Raw genomic sequence first — 17774 nt, 5'->3', positions numbered from 1 at the left:
TGGTTCGTTTCTACTCTCTACTCTTATTACTGGTCTTAAAACTGACCGGAACAAATGAAGCCTCTAAGTTCTGGCTTCCCTATTGGCTGCTTCCTGGCCATTTTATCTCTTAGTTTTTTTTTTGGGGGGGGGTTATTTGGTGGATTTATTAAACAATGATAATTAATAAAGAGAATTCTTTTGGCAGTCATACAGTTTGATCCATTTGCATTTGCTAGCTAGTCACTTTACCACTCAAACCACATCACCACACCGTTTGGCTTTAATTAATTAACTAATTACCACGCTTTGGTCTAGAGCCTCAATTTTATACCTGGGCCAGTCCGGACTAAGATCTTCCTATGTACACTTCCTGCACATCTGGGTTGACAGGTGTCTGCCGTCCTGCCAGTCCTTTCTTGGTTGAGATGAGGTCTCACTGGGGCTAGCCTTGAGCTTTGCACCCCAAGATCTCCATCCCCAACCCCCTACCGTCATAGTCACCATGCTTGGCTGAGAATCATAACGATAAGTCGGACGATGAATGCCCAAACTGAAAACCCCAAACCTGCAGAGCCCTTAAGTTGAAGTGGAGCTGGGAAGTGTTGGAGAGTTACGATCCTGATTTTTGAAATTCATCCTGACTTGTCTAAAAAAAAAAAAAAAGAATGTGGAAGATGTATTTCATGGGAGGAAATTCTTTTCCTGTCAACCTTTTTTTTTATGCCAAATCGGAGCGAAACTTCCTGATTCTTCTTTCTCGGTTGTCCCGTGTCTATGCTATTTTTGTTTGTCAGCCTTTCTCTGTACAATTTCTGCACAGAATTCTAATGCAGTGCAGTCCACGTAAACAATCGTTTAGTCTCTAGTTAGTGTTGCTGTGTTCTAGAAGAACGTTGGGTTTTGTGAGCTGTGCTTCCAAACCCACTGACCTGCTGCGCTTTATACCCAAGAAAGCTTAATAAAAAAAAATGTATTGTTATCACAACAAAGGTGACCTGCAGAGGGGTGACAGTTCCACCGTCGGGTCATGAGCGCATTTCTGTTGGGACCGCGACCCCCTTCCCTCAGTCTCTCCCAGCGCCCCCTTCCCGTCCCCTTCCACCCGTGGTAGAGTTCATTCTCCACATGGTACCCAGGGAGGACCATGGCTGCATTTTGCTATTGTTCTTTTACACACGTTTTCAACACGGCCTTTCTAGAATCATTGAGAATGGCCCAGAGCAGTTTTCTCACAACTTCCCAACCTTTGTTGCCGAGTTGTGACCTGTTCACAGAAGTGCTCTCTGGCTCTGGGACTCTGCGCCCCTCAGCCTGTCAGTCCACAGAAGGAAGTACGGGAGGTCGGGAATCCAGCCGGACTTAGGTAAAATCCTGGGAACCAGACTCTCAGAAGCAGGAAACAGAACCAACCAAAAGCCACTCAACAAACCACACCAAGGGGTTGGGAGACTTTAGACCGGAAGTCAGTGTTGGCCTAAAAGAGATAACCAAAAGGTGGTGTACACAACGTCTCCGTAAGCAATTTCTACTTCCTGTTGTAGCTAGAGAAAGCTACCAAATGTGTAGAATATGAGACATCAGTGAAATAAACAGACCTTCGACAGGAAGAGAGCAAAGGGTTCTGGGAACGAGCATAGTACCCTCACCTTTCTTTGTGTTATTGGCAAGGTGATGAACAGAGGGGTCACAGTTACCTGAGGAAGGTCATAAGGACATTTCTTGTCCACCTGGTTACCCCTTCCCTCATTTTTCTCCTACTTTCCCTTCCCCTCCACCCCCAAGTTTACAGATCATTTCTGACCTGCTGTCTTGTGAATATCACGGTTGGCTTGGTTCCCCCTTGTCCTTTGTCTGACTGGCCTGCTGCTCCCCTTCCCTTCCCTAACCCAAATAAAGGTCCATACAATACCAGGGCACCGAAATCAAATACAGCAGGGGCTATACCACAGCGGGAAGAACACACAGAAGAAACACAAAAATCACACAGTACATTAAAAACCACAACAGCAAGAAAAACCTCTGTGTGCTTGTCTTGAAGTTCATTTCACTTAGCATCAACTTGTACGGTCGTATGAACACAGCTATTGAGCTAGTCTGTTCATCTGCTAAGATTACCCGGGCTGCATCTATTCATCTGCTCAGATTATCCTAGATGTATACTAAATACTGCAAATGGGGAAAACATGGGACCTGTTTTCTTTGGGTCTGGTTTACTTCACTTAGTATGAGTTTGGTCCAAGTCTTTCCATTTCCTTACAAAGGTAGAGTATATACATATATATTAATTAATAGGTATATAATATATATATATATATATATATATATATATATATATATGCAGTGGAATTCGATGCTTCCATCGGGAAGAATGACACTGCCCCTCACACACTCCAGGTATTCTTGACACTCGATAAATCTGCTGAATTCCCTAACCAGAAAAATGACTGCTACTCTTCCCAGCTTTCACCTGGAAACTTCCCTGTAACATAAAGACAATTGGCTCTGTGTGTGTGTGTGTGTGTGTGTGTGTGTGTGTGCGCGCGCGCGCATGCATGTGTGGTGGGTCAGGAAGGGATTTTTTATTTTTTTTTTCCAGATAAAGGAAAGCAAATGAGTTGAATAAAATGGGAAGAAGAAAAAAATAAGGCACTAAAACAACTTTCATGATACTGGATCATCTATAGTTTTTGTGGCGGTTAAAGGAGAAGGAATAAAAGGAATTCCTTTTTCACAGTGAATGTTGTAGAAATGGTAAATTCTCAGTGTTTTACTTACCTCAGTGGCACTGAATAAAGACAGTCCTGGGCCTTGAACTCAGGGCCTGGGCGCTGGCCCTGAGCTTCTTTGGCTCAAGGCTACCGCTCTACCACTTGAGCCACGGCACCACTTCTGGCTTTTTTCTGAATACTTTATTGGAGATAAAAGTCTCACACCCTCGCCCACCTGGGCTGTGATCCTCAGATCTCAGCCTCCTGAGTAGCTGGGACTACAGGTGTGAGCCACTGGGTTCCTGCTCTACTTCTTTGTTTTGTGTTTTTGGGGGGTTCTGGGGGGGGGGGAGTGTTTCTCAGTAGAATATCTGCAAACAAGAAAAACATGGTTTGCTTTTCTATTTGACTTTCTAATCCCTCTTCTCCTCGGTCTCACTGTGTGGATGTCCCGCCCAGCCGGAAGAAGGCTGAGTGGTTAAAAGGCTCTTTGCCTGACTTTTTCTTTCTTTCTTTCACCTGGGCTTGCTTCCTGAGATCATTTAGCTGAGTGGCTTTGTGTTCTGTTCTGAGCATAATACCCCTCAATTTGTCTCGCCAACTTGCATCTCTTTTCCTCTTTTAGAGGAAAGCCCTGCGTGTCTGCCTGGCCTATTTAAATGAGCCCCTCCCGGACAGAAATATCGAACTTTACATTTCTAATCTTACATTTTTACAAACTCTTTTCACTCTCTTCTTCAAGTGCCTTCTTTCTTAACCCGTTCCCGGCTGTATAGAACACCATCTGCCATGTGGTGTTGCCAAATAACCCCTGGTTATTGTATGTCACGTCACAATTAATCCATCAACGCAGGCTCAGGCACCCGGGTTGACCAGATGAGCTGTGCACAGTGCACAAGTCTGTAATCCTAGCTACTTGGGAGGTCGAGGTTATGGGATTGCTGTACATAACTAGAAGAGCATAAAAGCTGAAGAGACTCCATCTCAATACATAGCCGGGTGCAGTAGCATGCTGCAGACATCCCCAGGAATGCAGCAAAGCATATGAATGTCCAGAACCAGTCTGGACCTAACTCCAGTCCACCTCAAAAGTAACAAGTGCACAAAGACACAAGACACGTGGATCAAGAAGTTAGTCTTCCTGTCCCACCAGCAGAAGACCCTGATTTCAATTCCCAACACTGCCAAAACAGAATTTTATTAGACAAAAACATAACCCAAAACAAAAAAGACCCAAGTAGCCACGCACTAGTGGTTCACACCCATAATCCCAGCTACTCAACAGCTGAGAACTGAGGGTCGAGGTTCAAAGCCAGCACGGGCAGGAAAGTCCTTGAGACTCTGATCTCCAGTGAACCACCAGAAAACCGCCAACAGCGCTGTGGCTCAAGTGGTAGAGCGCTCGCCTTGAGAGAAAAAGCTCAGGGACAGCGCCAGGTCCTGAGTTCAAGCCCCATGGCTGACAAAAAAGAAAAAAGAAAGGATAGGAGGTATCACGCTACTGTTCAGCATCGTGTCCATCTGTTGATCGCATGTTTATATAGCTTTCTACTGGGTATAGAGGGTTGTGAATCCATACGCACACTCAAATTGCTATGTGTCATTTTTCAGCATTTACTTTTCATTTTGCCTCTCTGTTTATTACCAAAACACACATTTAGTTTATTTTTTTTCCTTTCACCAGAAGGAGTTAGCTCTGAATACGTTTTTCTATTCCCTTCCAGTCCGATCTAGCTTTTCCTGACCTAGCCTGTAAGTAGCCTTGCAACTACTGTTGGGGTCTGACTCCTCTGGTGTAACTTCTAGCTCTTTCCTTGCACTTTTTTACTTTATTTTCTCACTCCATTGGATCAGATGTCTCCATTGACTCAAAAACCCGATTGCCTGGGATTGGAGACGTGGCTCATTTGGTCGAGTGTTAGCCAATAAGGGAAGGAGTCAATGTGCTGAGTTCAAATCCCAGTATCCAATACTAAAAACAAAAAAAAAAGCCGATCACCAATCATTTTGTTTTAATTTTAAAAGTAAATTATTTGATAATCCCCCCAGAGGGTGGCTCAGTGTTGAGGGAAAGAGAAACAGAGAGAGAGAGAGAGAGAGCAATTAAGAAAACACAATCAGGCCGGAACAGAGGTGTTCCACAGTGTTCAGATCACATATGCTGGCTGCCTTTTTCTGAGGGAGACTTTGTCACTAGAACCCATGTCATGCAGCCAGAAAGAAAAAAAGGAAAAAAATAAAAATAAAAAAGAAGAGGAGGGCTGGGGCTGCCAAAAAGTAAATCAAGAGATAACAATAAAATGTCTCTGTTGCCTGGTGGAGGTGTTTAGGATGTGTTTTCTTTATATCTTCACCCGCCCCTAATTGAGAATGCTTTAAAATTGAATGACTAGCAGTCAAAACGTGTTTGCTTCAAGCTGAGAAGAAAAATGCTGGTGTCTCCGCTCCCAAACTGATTGCGCTTTATACACATCTGACAGCCACCGACACTTTGAGTGACTGATAAGTGGGAAGCTTTTGCCACTTATGAGGGAATGCAGGCTGAAAAGAAAAGACCCGAGCGCGTGGAGAAGCTCTGGCATGTTCAAAATAACATCTTACATCAGTCAGCCTCAGAAGCACCGAGAGACATTTTAAAAGGAAGTAATGTATATATCAGAATGGGGGCATATGCAGAGCGTACCTCTCACCAGGACAGAGCCCCAAAAGAAAATATTACCCCACCAGCAAATCACAACAAAGGGGTGGAGGCACATGTTTGGAGGCCGAGGTCATAATTTGTTTTGTAATGAACCAGTAGTTCAATTAATGTCCGTGCGCTGGAGAAGACCTGTTTCTTTAACTTGAAACGGCCAAATTGAATATATATATATATATATAATTTTAAACCTGTTACAGCTTTTTATTACTATTTATTTTTGAAAGGGTTGTTGTTGTTGTTATTATCTATAAGTAGTTGTGCCCAGGGATTTCAAGTCAGTGTGTGATGTATGAAGCTAATGCATCTAATCAATCCATCTCACGCAGCGTAATGAATCTTGTTCAATGTCACCTCTTTTGTCTTCCTCCCCTCATCTGTCCCAACTCCATCCATCCCTTGATCCATCCTAGTTCCTTTTTTTTTTTCTTTTGGCCAGTCCTCGGACTTGAACTCAGGGCCTGGGCGCTGTCCCTGAGCTGCTTTTGCTCAAGGCTGGCGCTCTACCACTTGAGCCACAGCTCCACTTCCGGCCTTTTCTGTGTCTGTGGTACTGAGGAATCGAACCCAGGGCCTCATGCATGCCAGGCGAGCACTCTACCACTGAGCCACCTGCCCAGCCCTAGGTCCATTTTTTAAAATACATTCTTAACATTATTTTTATAAGCAGTTACCTTTGACCCAATCCATTCCTCAAAGCCCTTGAATAATGAAAGTATAATGCCCTGGTCCTGACGGACATTTTTACCCAGAGGAAGAAACTGACCTCATGTTTCTTCTCTCCCCTTCCTGTCTACATATTTGATATTTAAAATGCATGTCTAAAATACCCTTCCATGCCTAGTTGAAGCGGCATGGTTATAGCATAAAAAGAAAAGGTAGGGCCTATGCTTTTACTTTATTCCTAAATTAAAAACAAATTTATCCTATTCTAAAGAAAGCATACTTGGATTCACGGAACTGTAAGATCTACAGAAGGGAAAATGCCCCCAAAACAACCATGTTTTTCTTCAATCGTTATTTCCATGTACATACTATGTATTTGACCATCTGATCACTCATATTTCAGAAACCTTTTCTTTGGACACATATAAATGATTCTTCCTGTATAGTCTGTAGACCCTTAAATAAGAAAAATGAAGTAAACCTCTTTTGTGAACACGATAATGTCCACTGAAATAGTAACAGCACAGGTGGTTCACACCTGTAGGTTCGGCTATTCAGGAGGCTGAGATCTGAGGATCGCAGTTCAAAGCCAGCCCAGGCAGGAAAGTCCATGAGACAATTACCTCCAAATAATTATTCACAGAAAAGGCCAGCAGTGGCTGTGTGGCTCAAGGCTGATTGAGCACTAGCCTTAAGCAAAAGCGCTCAGGGACAGTACCCAGGTCCTGAGTTCAAACCCCAGGACTGACCAAAAAAAAAAAAAAAAAGTATTGAATTAGATCATTTGGAGAATAAATAATATAGAAAAATAGATTAAAAATAGAGACGAAGGCTAATTTTTTTCTTCTTCTGAAGGTAAAAAAGAAACCCACTCGGGTATGCCCAGGTAATTAGGTATAGGCTCTCTGGGCCTTGCATAATCTTAAGAAATAAATCAAGACCCAGCCAGGCATCTGAGGCTCCCGCCTGTCATCCCAGCTACTCAGGAGGCTGAGATGTGAGGATCACAGTTCACAGCCAGCCCAGGCGGGAGAGTGCATGAGACTCTGATCTCCAATGAACCACCAGAAAACTGGAAGTAGCGCTGTGGCTCAAGTGGTAGAGCACCAGCCTTGAGCACAAAGTGGTTCAGGGATAGCAGCCAGGCCCTGAGTTCAAGCCCCAGAACCTGCAAAAGAAATAAACAAGCAAACAAATAAAAATAAATCAATCATAAAGAGCCTGGGGGTCCATAAACACAAAATGAGCAGGAACTGTTGAGTGCCCATTTATCTTAGTTGTCTGGAATTTAAAACACATATTAAATCTCCTGCTTAAAGAAATTAGAATGATATTTGAATATTGGCATAAGCATCACCGAGGACGTCTTGGAGGACTTCAGATATTTAAAACTGTGATTCATTATAATTATCTGTAGTATGTTTTGGAAGCCTTTTTTTTTGGACACAACCACGTGTAAATCATTTCATTTTTCAAAATGACCTTGAAGTAGTTGATTTCCTAACAACATATATTTGTTCCCTTTCTGATGTTCCCTATTTTCCTTTTAGAAATGATTGTTAGTGACCTTAGATCTGGATCTGAATGTGTTCCTCTTAGGAACAGAGTGGCTAACGTCGAAACATTGGAATGAGACAATTATTCAAATAAAGAAAGGAAAGCACAGTGTCCTGGTATAAAAGTAGTGTCTGACCTGCTTTCAAGGAAAATGTTCTTTTGGAAAACAGTAGTTGAGGCTCTTGTAAAGGACATTTAACGATACATGGATGGGCCGGGTGCCAGTAGCTCACAGCTGTAGTCCCAGTTACTCAGGAGGCTGAGATCTGAGGATCGTGATTCAAAGTCAGCCCAGACAGGAAAGTCTGTGAGACTCTTATCTCCAATCCAGGAACCCAGAAGTGGTGCTGTGGCTCAAGTGGTAGAGCACTAGCCTTGAGCTGAAGAGCTGAGGGACAGCACCCAGGCCCTGAGTTCAAGTCCCAAGACCAACAAAAGAAAAAAAAAAAGATATGTAGAAGGATGGATGGATGGACAGGTAGAGATAGGTAGATAGAATCTTTGTTTCTGGAAATAATCTTACTATGCAAATGATTTTTTTCACCTCTGAGTGAATAGGAAAATGAGGCATTTCTCTAAAATCTCTATGCCTTGAGACACTGGATGCAAGCTCTTTGGTGATTAAAAGCATACTGCTCAGTGTTGGGAAGGTAGCTCAGTGGTAGAGCTCTTGCCTTGCATGCCTGAGGCCCTGGGTTCGATTCCTCAGCACCCCATAAGCAGAAAAAGCTAGAAGTGGCACTGTGGCTCAAGTGATAGAGCACTCACCTTGAGCTGAAGAGCTGAGGGACAGCACCCAGGCCCAGAGTTCAAGCCCCACCACTGACAAAAAAAAAAAAGAAAAAGCATACTGCTCTTCCATGCATTACACATACAGCCCGGAGACATAAATGCCCTTTCTACTTTACCAGGTAGCTCACGCCTGTCATCCTAGCTACTCAGGAGGCTGAGAATTGAGGATTGCAGTTCAAAGCCAGCCCAGGCAGGAAAGTCCATGAGACCCTCAATCTCCAATTAACAACAACAACAACAACAAATCCATTCTACATGAATGCTTGCCCTGTCTTCTTTTTGCTTGCTGTCTATTATTTTACACCTGGCTTCCTGACCTCAGCTTGCTCTCTTACCCAATGCCTTCTCCTCAATTACACCTGTGCATGCGACATGAAATCATTCTTGGATAACAGATCCACCTCAGTAAAAAAAAAAAATGTGTTTAAAGAACAAGATTCAAAAACAATTACCCATCAGAATTGTGTGATTTAGCTGCTTGAATAATAGGTAGTGTGAAGATGCTAATTAACGTTTGGGAGATTGCAGATACTTTGTCAGTCTTACACTATGATCCTCATCCTACTTGGTTTACCTTTGGCTGTGGTTTACATTCTGGTGATGAAGCACACCGTCCCTAACACGATTTTCTCACTGAGTCGAGTCATCGCTGTAGAAATGACAAAGCAGGGCGGTGGTCGTAAGCACCCAGGGTGATGGGTGAAGCGTCTTGGGTGGTTTTCACCTTGGAAAACACCCAGCCCCAACACTGAGACAACCCGATCCCCCTCAAGTGCTGAGCTAATAATGTCCACTGTCACTCTGGTTTTGGCTTCCAGCCCAAAGATATCCTATCATTCCTGTGACTCGGTCGTCATCTGGTTAAACCCTTTGTATTACATATCTTTCAGCGAGAAGTGTCTCCCTGCCAGGTTAACTTCTTACTACCACCGTGGTGGCCGGCTCGCAGGATACTCTGAAGCATTCATTTCCTTAATCTCTCTTCTGCAGAGAAGCCGCCATTTTCCAAAACATGGTGAAGTATCTTGAGTCTCTCTTTAAACTTTAAACCCTTTGAAGGAGGCTAAGAACGTCCTTAAGCTATTGAAGACATGCGCATGTGCATGCTCTCCAGTTACTGTAGTCAACCTGTTTAAGAAACGGTAACTTCCCCCCACCCCCACCCCAAAAGCCTTGATGAGTTCCCTAAAATCACGCAGGAAGTAACCGATCTGCGTGGTCACTTCCCGCACTGGGCCCCATGGACTGTTCCAATTACTGGACTCCAGTGAAACACATTTCCCCTTTACAGAGCAGCTCTCGCTCAGAGGGACAGCCGGAAGTCAGGCCAGCAGGGGCGCAGCTATTGTTTGGCTGCTTTTCCTGCCTTCTGTCTACCTTGCTCTCCATAAAGTTTTATTCCTCCCTGGCTGGGTGAAGTTGTGCTCAAGGTCACCATCATCTGCCGTACCGACCTCTGCCTGCTCAGGCCTTCCACCATCTTCCCCGCCCACCTGCTCACACAGGAAATAGAGTTCTTCTCTGCCATCAGAGCTGAACTTGGTAAACACGGCAGCGAGGACCGCTCTAGGCCCTTTCTCTGTTCATTATTCAATACCTTGCACAAGCAGTAATTAAGGACGCAATGTTTGCCGTTGTTGGGTGATGGTTAACTAATAATAAAAAAGGTTTAAAGAGTGGCGGAACCATGAAATGTAAACTATAACTGCCAGATAGTTACATGAATGAAGTTCATTGCAATCCTTGTCACAGAATTGGAGTGTTTAGGGGTCTGTGTGTGTGTGTGTGTGTTCATATGCACATGCATGCTAGTCCAGGATTTTGAACTCAAGGCCTGGGTACTATCCCTGAGCATTTGTTGTTGTTTGTTTGTTTTGCTCAAAGGTAGTGCTCTACCACTTGAGCCACAGGCTCCAATTCTGGCTTTTTTGGTGATTCCTTGGAGATGAGAGTCTCACAGTCTTTCCTTTCTGGGCTGGCTTTCAACTGTGATCCTCAGATCACAGCCTCCTGCATAGCTAGGATTATAGGCCTGTGCTACCAGTGCCTGGCTCCTTAGGAGATTCTTTAAAGTTTAATCAAAGTGTTCATCTTGATGCAAAATACAAAGGACTCCAAATTGCCATCCATCAGGTAGAGACGAAATAACCTAAGTATTGGTCTCAACCATCAGAAATTCCTCCCTCCTCCTTATCTTTGAACCAGTATTCACATAACAAAGATGGTCAGGATCTTAAGGAAAGTTGATAATTGTCTCTAATTTGTGGCCTACATACCAGTGTGATATATAACAGATTTTGCTAGATCATAACCCCAAATGTAAATGTTACACATTCTGTAGCTTTTCAACCCCGGAAATAATAAATGATAAATAAATAAAATCATAGAAATAGTCAGTGATCAGAAAGAGCAGTGGGCACAAGTGTTGGCTGAGAAACCCATAAATGATCCGGGTTTCTCTTTTTCTTCTTCTCTGTGTTAATAACGGTGATGCGCTCTTCAGTTGCTTTGTCAGTTTCCTTCGCTGAGTTAACTTTCACCTTAATCCAATCGAATTTCCCTACCACCCTGCTGTATAATCTTTACATTCGTTACCTTGTACAGAAGCACACTAAATTACAAGCTCCCCCAGTTTTATTCAAAACTCATCACACTTTGGGGGGTTCCCTTACCACCTGGGGTGGTACCTCTATCACCTGGGATGCCCAATTTCCAGTGGACTAAAGACAATAGGTCTTCAAACACAAAGAACATGGGAATCACAAAAATCAGTTCTTGGCAAGCTGGTTTTTCCCCAGAGGTCAGGGCATGTTGAAGCCCGACCCCAGTTTCATGAGAACGATAGAATTTCTTTTTGTCCACTACATTGCTCACTGCTGAAGGCCAAGGGTTTTGGAGAGATGACCAAAGTCCTTTGACGTCACTGGTGCGGCTCTGTAGATGCCTCCCGTGCACACCTCACCCCACACACACACTTCTGAAGAGAAGTCACTGCAGAAGAAGCCCACAGGAACAGGTGATGTCCCACAGCACAGCTGGTACCTGGCCTCCAGCCGGGCCCAGTAACGCGGCGTCGCTCTGTTCCACGGTAATGTCTAATGGTAGTATTGGTTATCAAAGTTGTTGAGGTTTGTAGAGTCATAACAGGCTCTCTGCCGAGCATTAGGAAAGTGTCTAATTTCTGCCTGCCCTCTGAAACACTGTCCGTCTGCCCTATACCATTAAAACAAAAACAAGGACAAGTTGTAACCACTTTATTTCATTTGAAACATTCATTTGCTCTATTTGTTAGCCACATCCTGTGTCACTTACCAGTTGTAAACAATCCCATGAAAATGCAAGATCTTCATTGTTCCATTTTATATATATATATATATATATATCCTATTGCTATGCCTTGCTATGCACATTGATATTTGATCAACCTTTACACATACGCAGCTTTATTATGAATAAAACTATTAGGCCAGACATGGTGGCACACGGCTCTAACCTCAGATGTACAGTCAAGAGGTCTAAAGTCACGAGGATCATGAATTTGAGGCCAACCCGGACAAAGTGGTGAGGCCCTCATCTCACAAATACAATCCTAAGTGCTAAGGAGGTAGCTCAGGAGGTGGATGCTTGTCTTGTGTTCATGAGCCTCTGGGTTCAATCGCTAGCACTTGGGGGAAGGTGGGAAATGACACATTTAGAATTTCAGGGCCATACTTCTAAAATATTGTTGCATTCATTTTTCTGGGAAAATAACATTTTTTTCAGCTACAGATGATTTATCAGCAAGTTTCTTCAATTGGATGAATAGAGAGATAGAAATAGATATGGTATTGATTTTATAGATAGAGATAGATTAAATAGATTCATATAGATAGATTTTATATATATTTACATATTAGATATAAACATGTATAATCTGCTATATAGCTATATATCCATGTTAAATATATATATATTTATTTATCTTAGTTCAAAGGAAGGCATATGAAAATGGAATGCAATACAATTTTGCTCTCAAACATTTCTTTACGTATTTCTAATTGAATTCATAAAAATTAGCTTACTGCCAGTGGCTGTATTACTTACCTAAAGGATCTAGAAGACAGTTGTTAGATGATTATTTAGAGATTAACACCTGTTTTACATTTATCACACAAAATGTTGTGCAGATGTTTGGAACAAAAAGACAGAAAATATACTACCAGAAACATGAGCAATAATAATCAGTTATATTAAATGAAGAATGCAAATCATAGAGTTCTATAGAGACATGCATAGATGGATGGATGTAAAGATTCAGACATGTATGTATACAATATTCATGAGCATATTTGAGAATATACACATCCCAAATACATATGATCTGTAATGGTAAAGAAGTCGTGTGTATATATATATATTACATATTTATACATATATACACACACATATATATTACATTTGAGAAGATACACAATATATACATTTGAGAATAAACACATCTCAAATACACACTGTAATGGTAAAGAATTGCAGGTACAACTTTTTCTCATACACACACACACACACACACACACACACACACACACACACGTCCACACAACGTGGAGGACATCTCACCCCTCATCCTCAGTGACCCGGTCACGTCCAGGAGAGCTGAATGATACCTCAGAGCTGATGATTCGAGTAATTCTAACAGGATCAATGTCCCAGAAACCCTCTGGAGCTGAATTAACGCTGTCATTCCTCTGCACGCCCCTACCTCTTCTTCCCCATACATTGAGCACTACAATTTGCACTCACGGATCTTAGCTTCGTGGTTGTATTTTGCCGTCGGCCTGCCAGAACACACTACCATCGCCTTCTAAGAGTTCTCCAAATCATGGCAACCTATCCCTCACACAGACGGGGGGATTCCTTCTGGGGTGCTGACCGGGAATTCATACCGCCCCTCTCTAGGACCTGCCTGAAAACCTCGGGATTCTTGGCTCCCAGTAGACCACCCAGGCCTCTGCTGCTGGGCCGGTCTTGTGTTCTTTGTGTCTAGGGACCTCTAATGTCATCTCTTTTTTTTTTCCACCCTCAATCCAACTCCATTCTCCAATCATTTCCAGGCACTGGCATTAAGAAAGTATGCATTTCATTTGGGTATCTTGCTTCTTTGAGAAAGTGCTAAAGCTCAAAAGAATAAATGGGGAGAAGAAATTACCTAACAACCCCCAAAAGTATAGATTTCTCTCATTACCGTTACAGGTATTTTACATTTGAACTTGCAATTGAACTTCCTGGTTTGTTTTCCAGGGTAATTGAAATTTGCAAAAAGATAGTATTGCCCGGGTGCCAATGGCTCACGCCTGTCATCCCAGCTACTCAGGAGGCTGAGATCTGAGGCTCGAGATTCGAAGTCAGCCCAAGCAAGAAAATCGATGAGACTTTTATCTCAGAAAAAGCTGGAAGTGGTGCTGTGGTTGCAGTGGTGAATCACTGTCCCTGAGCCAAAGCTCAGGGACAGAGCGCAGGCCCTGAATTCAAGCCCCAGACCAGAAAAAAAGAGTCTTACAAAGAATGATGTGACCTTGAGCCAAAGTGTTCTTTACACCTTGGTTAATCACTTAGTATTTGTGCAAAGTTAGGGTATTGTTTAATTGTGTAATCTTTCCAATCCACATTTCCATTTCTTCCTTAGTAAGTCCTTTCTCTCTCTCTCTCTCTCTCTCTTGCTCTCGCTCGCTCTCTCGCTCTCTCCCTTTTGTCGTTCATGGGGCTTGAACTCAGGGCCTAGGCGCTGTCCCTCAGCTCTTCACCTCAAGGCTGGTGCTCTACCACTCGAGCCACAGCACCACTTCTGGTTTTCTGGTGGTTCATTGGAGAGCAGAGTCTCATGGACTTTCTTGCCTGAGCTGGCTTTGAACCGTGATCCTCAGATCTCAGCCTCCTGAGTTGCTGGGATGACAGGCGTGAGCACTGGCACCTGGCATGAAACAACTATGTACAAATTGCTTTGTTAAGGAACAAGGCATGGTAAGGAAGAGCCTTACCATGTGGCGTTAGCACGCTTTTCTAACTTGGTCTCCCGTGATTTCCCTGTGTGAATTTAACCACGTTCCTGGGCTCCTTCTACCTTCGAGTACGTTGTAGCTTCCCTTGAACATATTTCCTGGTACTTCTCCGTATATCAATGGCCACCGTCACCAAGGGCAACCCGATAGGTTCCTCCAGCCACGGTGTCCAAGATTTTTCTAGAACATTCTCTTGATCTCGGAGGGCATTTTCCACTTCATCCTTCTTACGTGGTCTCACGATGCTCAGCCTTGTGATTCATTTCTTCAAACACTTTCTAAAATCTCCTCTCTCTAGGAGGACCATCCAGGCAGTATTTAATCTCTGTATTGGCACAGCATGGATCTCGGAGTCTTGTGAAAAGCATATTAATTGCCCTGTGGAAAGAATGGAAACTTCTCAGTCTCTTCACTTGCTGAGGTCTTTTATTTACTGTTATTACAGAGGCGGTGGACAGGGAGGTGACATCACTCAGGTCACGAGTGCGTTTCTCTTTGGACCATGCGCCCCCTCCTCCCTCGCTCGCTCCCCGTTTTTCCCCTCCCATCCCCACCCACAGGTTGTAGAGTTCATTTCCCACATAGTGTCCAGTGAGAAAAATCCATTCCTGATCACGAAACTGAACTCTCTGGGAGCAGCTGACAGTGACTCAGTCCAGAGTCACAGCCCTCAGTGGCAGTCTAAATTATTGCTGGGATGTATGAAATGACAAAGTGATTTAATTTCTTAGCCAGTTCCGTAAGCGCCACGAAGCAGGTGTTTATTTGGAAACACTAGCACGATGATGTTTAACAAAAAAAAAAGACTTTTCCCTGAAAAGAGCCTATCATCTTAATTAAGATAAATGTTTGCTTTGCTTGATGTTAGGTTTACAAAAGAAGTCCAAAGCTAAAATTTAGGCTAATAAAGTAAAATAATCATACAAATCACAACTTTAAGGAAAAAGTAATTAAACTGCAGCACAGAAGCCACTGTTCTTGGTATAGGCTGCCCTCAACTTCTCCTACAGAAGATCAGAGCCTGCGTCAGAAAGTTGTGGCATAATCCACCCCCTGTCCCTCCACACACACACATAGCCAAACTTATACCCCTGCACACTCTAGTCTGAATTAACATTCCTGTGACCCATATCCATTTGTTCCTGGTTCCAGGATTCAGAACCACCACTTAAAGTCTGATTTGACTTGAAGCATCTTAACCAATCTAGCCCTATGCTAGGCCTCTAGTCCTATGCTACAGAATCTCCACCATGTAGAAGCAGAACAAATATCCCTGCCACAGATGCCAATTTGATGAGTAGGACTTTGATTTAGGATGGAGGAGCAGGCACAAAGAAGCAAAGAACGTGCAAACCTGGCCCCATGACAGTGCCCTACACAGCTCTTCAAACTTCACAACCACACAAATAGGAAATTCATATTAGAGGCCATTTGGACCACTTAGAAAAAAAATGTTTTAAAATCATTAGCTAAATTAAAATGTGTTAAAGTGAATGTATTTTAAGCAAGGATGCAGAGTCTGAAGTGTGATTTGTAGCTATATTATTTGTGGATTACAGAGATGCATGTAGTTAATCCCACACCACAGCTACTGCAAAAGCGTTTGTAATAACGCCAGAGAAGGCCTATAATGTAGCACCCACGGCTCTAAGTAGTTCAGACGGACATCAAATGCTCAGCTTTTCATATGGTGGCAAAATTCTCCAGGTTTGAAAATAGAGAATATTCAACGGACAGAACAGTTTGGAATATACTTAGATTTGAGCTTGTTTCTTTGGGGCCGCTTGTTTTGAGTGAAACCATTGTGTCCTATTTTGATAAAATAGTAGTTTTCTGCATGATTGAACAGTTCTTCAGCATTGGAAGTTTCGTCCCCTACCCTGAAATATCCTAAATTGGATATTGTTACTGTTGTTCCTTTGTACTTGAAGACATTACACCTTAATTACTGGGAGGCATTTTTCTTGTACACTTCATGAGACCGTGCATTCATCATGCTTACATTTTTGGCTGGCTCATTCCACTCACTTGTATAAGAATTTATATAAGGAAGTAGAGTCAGATTTATCTGGCAACTGATACTTAGTTGGGGATTTATGTGTATTCTAATCATGCTTTGTCTTCAGTTTCAACGTGGTACAATGTATGTGTTGAACAAAATATTTCATATCCAGCCCAGTAATTGGAAAGAAAGCATCAGGCAACTGTAATTCGTTCTCTTTTTTATCTACTTTTATGGCTCACTCCTAGAGGTTACCCCCCTTCTCTTTGCCTTTTGTTTATTATATTCCAAATTGTTTTTAAATGGTTACACAAGGGATTATGTCCCTTGAGAACGGTCCATTACATTCCGAATATCGGTGCCATTCCAAGTGATTTCAAGCATGGCATTAATCTCACTTAAAGCAATAAAAAGCAAATAGTGGTGTAAGAGGCAAGATGCATAAAGCATTGCTTTAAACAGTTCTTTTTAAAAAAAAAAGAAAGAAAAAGTAAAAGAAAAGAAAGATGTTAAATGTCCCCTCTCCAAGAACTCCTGGAGCTCTTGATCCATTTCTGTGCAATTGAGCCACAGAAAAGTAGCAGCTGGGGTTATATTAGGAAAGAGGGGAGCTTACAAGGCACATAAAAAAAAAAAAAGGTTTGGCTTTGCTGTCCCTGCTCTTTTCTTCCAGCCACCATTAAAAAGAGAGACTCATTTAAGCGAGCGCCTGTAGAAAGTGCTTTTCATTGGCTTCTTTTCCTACAGGTTCATTCATAAAGGTGATCTTGAAGGTTAGTGTCTGTCACAGAACCGCAGTTAAGGCGGTTTGTAAAGGATACCACCAAGGAATAAAGATGCCTGGTAGGAAAATAAACCCTTGATACAAAAAGACCAGTAGTCCATCAGATCTTTCCCTTTTTTCAAACTGGGCAGGTTTCCTCCTCCTCCAACTCCCCACCACGAAAACTAAAATAAAATAAAGATTAATTACAGCCAGGTTGAGAAGACAGCCGTGCTCTGTGTGTGTGTGTGTGTGTGTGTGTGCGTGTGCGTGTGCCCACACACGCCTGTGCGCATGTGTGTTTTCCCCCTCCGACATTAGAAAGATAAAGGGTGTGATTAGCGTGCGCACAGCCTGTGATCAAACCGGCTCAGAGGGTTGTGACAGGAGGTTCAAACACTTTACGGATCACTGGTGCTGACAGGTAGATCACACAGGGCTTAAACAGATGTTTAGCAGGAGGATGAATGGGTGAGCCCCGCGCACGCAGCGCTCTTGTGCCGACCGCTCAGAGTCTGTGAAGTGTTATACCACTGCCCCTCTCCAAAGGGTAAAAAGTTTCTAACAAGCT

General features: G+C 42.9%; 1 protein-coding gene across 1 annotated transcript in view; it reads left to right on the top strand.

Moving 5' to 3' along the window:
- Positions 1–17774, top strand: part of Sox5 (SRY-box transcription factor 5) — a 383729-nt gene that overhangs the window by 205804 nt on the left and 160151 nt on the right. The gene's annotated exons all lie outside the window — the stretch shown is intronic.

This window comes from Dipodomys spectabilis, unplaced genomic scaffold (genome assembly GCF_019054845.1).
Source record: "Dipodomys spectabilis isolate Male_0828 unplaced genomic scaffold, ASM1905484v1 ptg000252l, whole genome shotgun sequence".
In the NCBI taxonomy this organism is placed as follows: domain Eukaryota; kingdom Metazoa; phylum Chordata; class Mammalia; order Rodentia; family Heteromyidae; genus Dipodomys; species Dipodomys spectabilis.
Note: the sequence above shows the minus strand (reverse complement) of the source record. Positions and strands in the feature narration are given on the sequence as shown.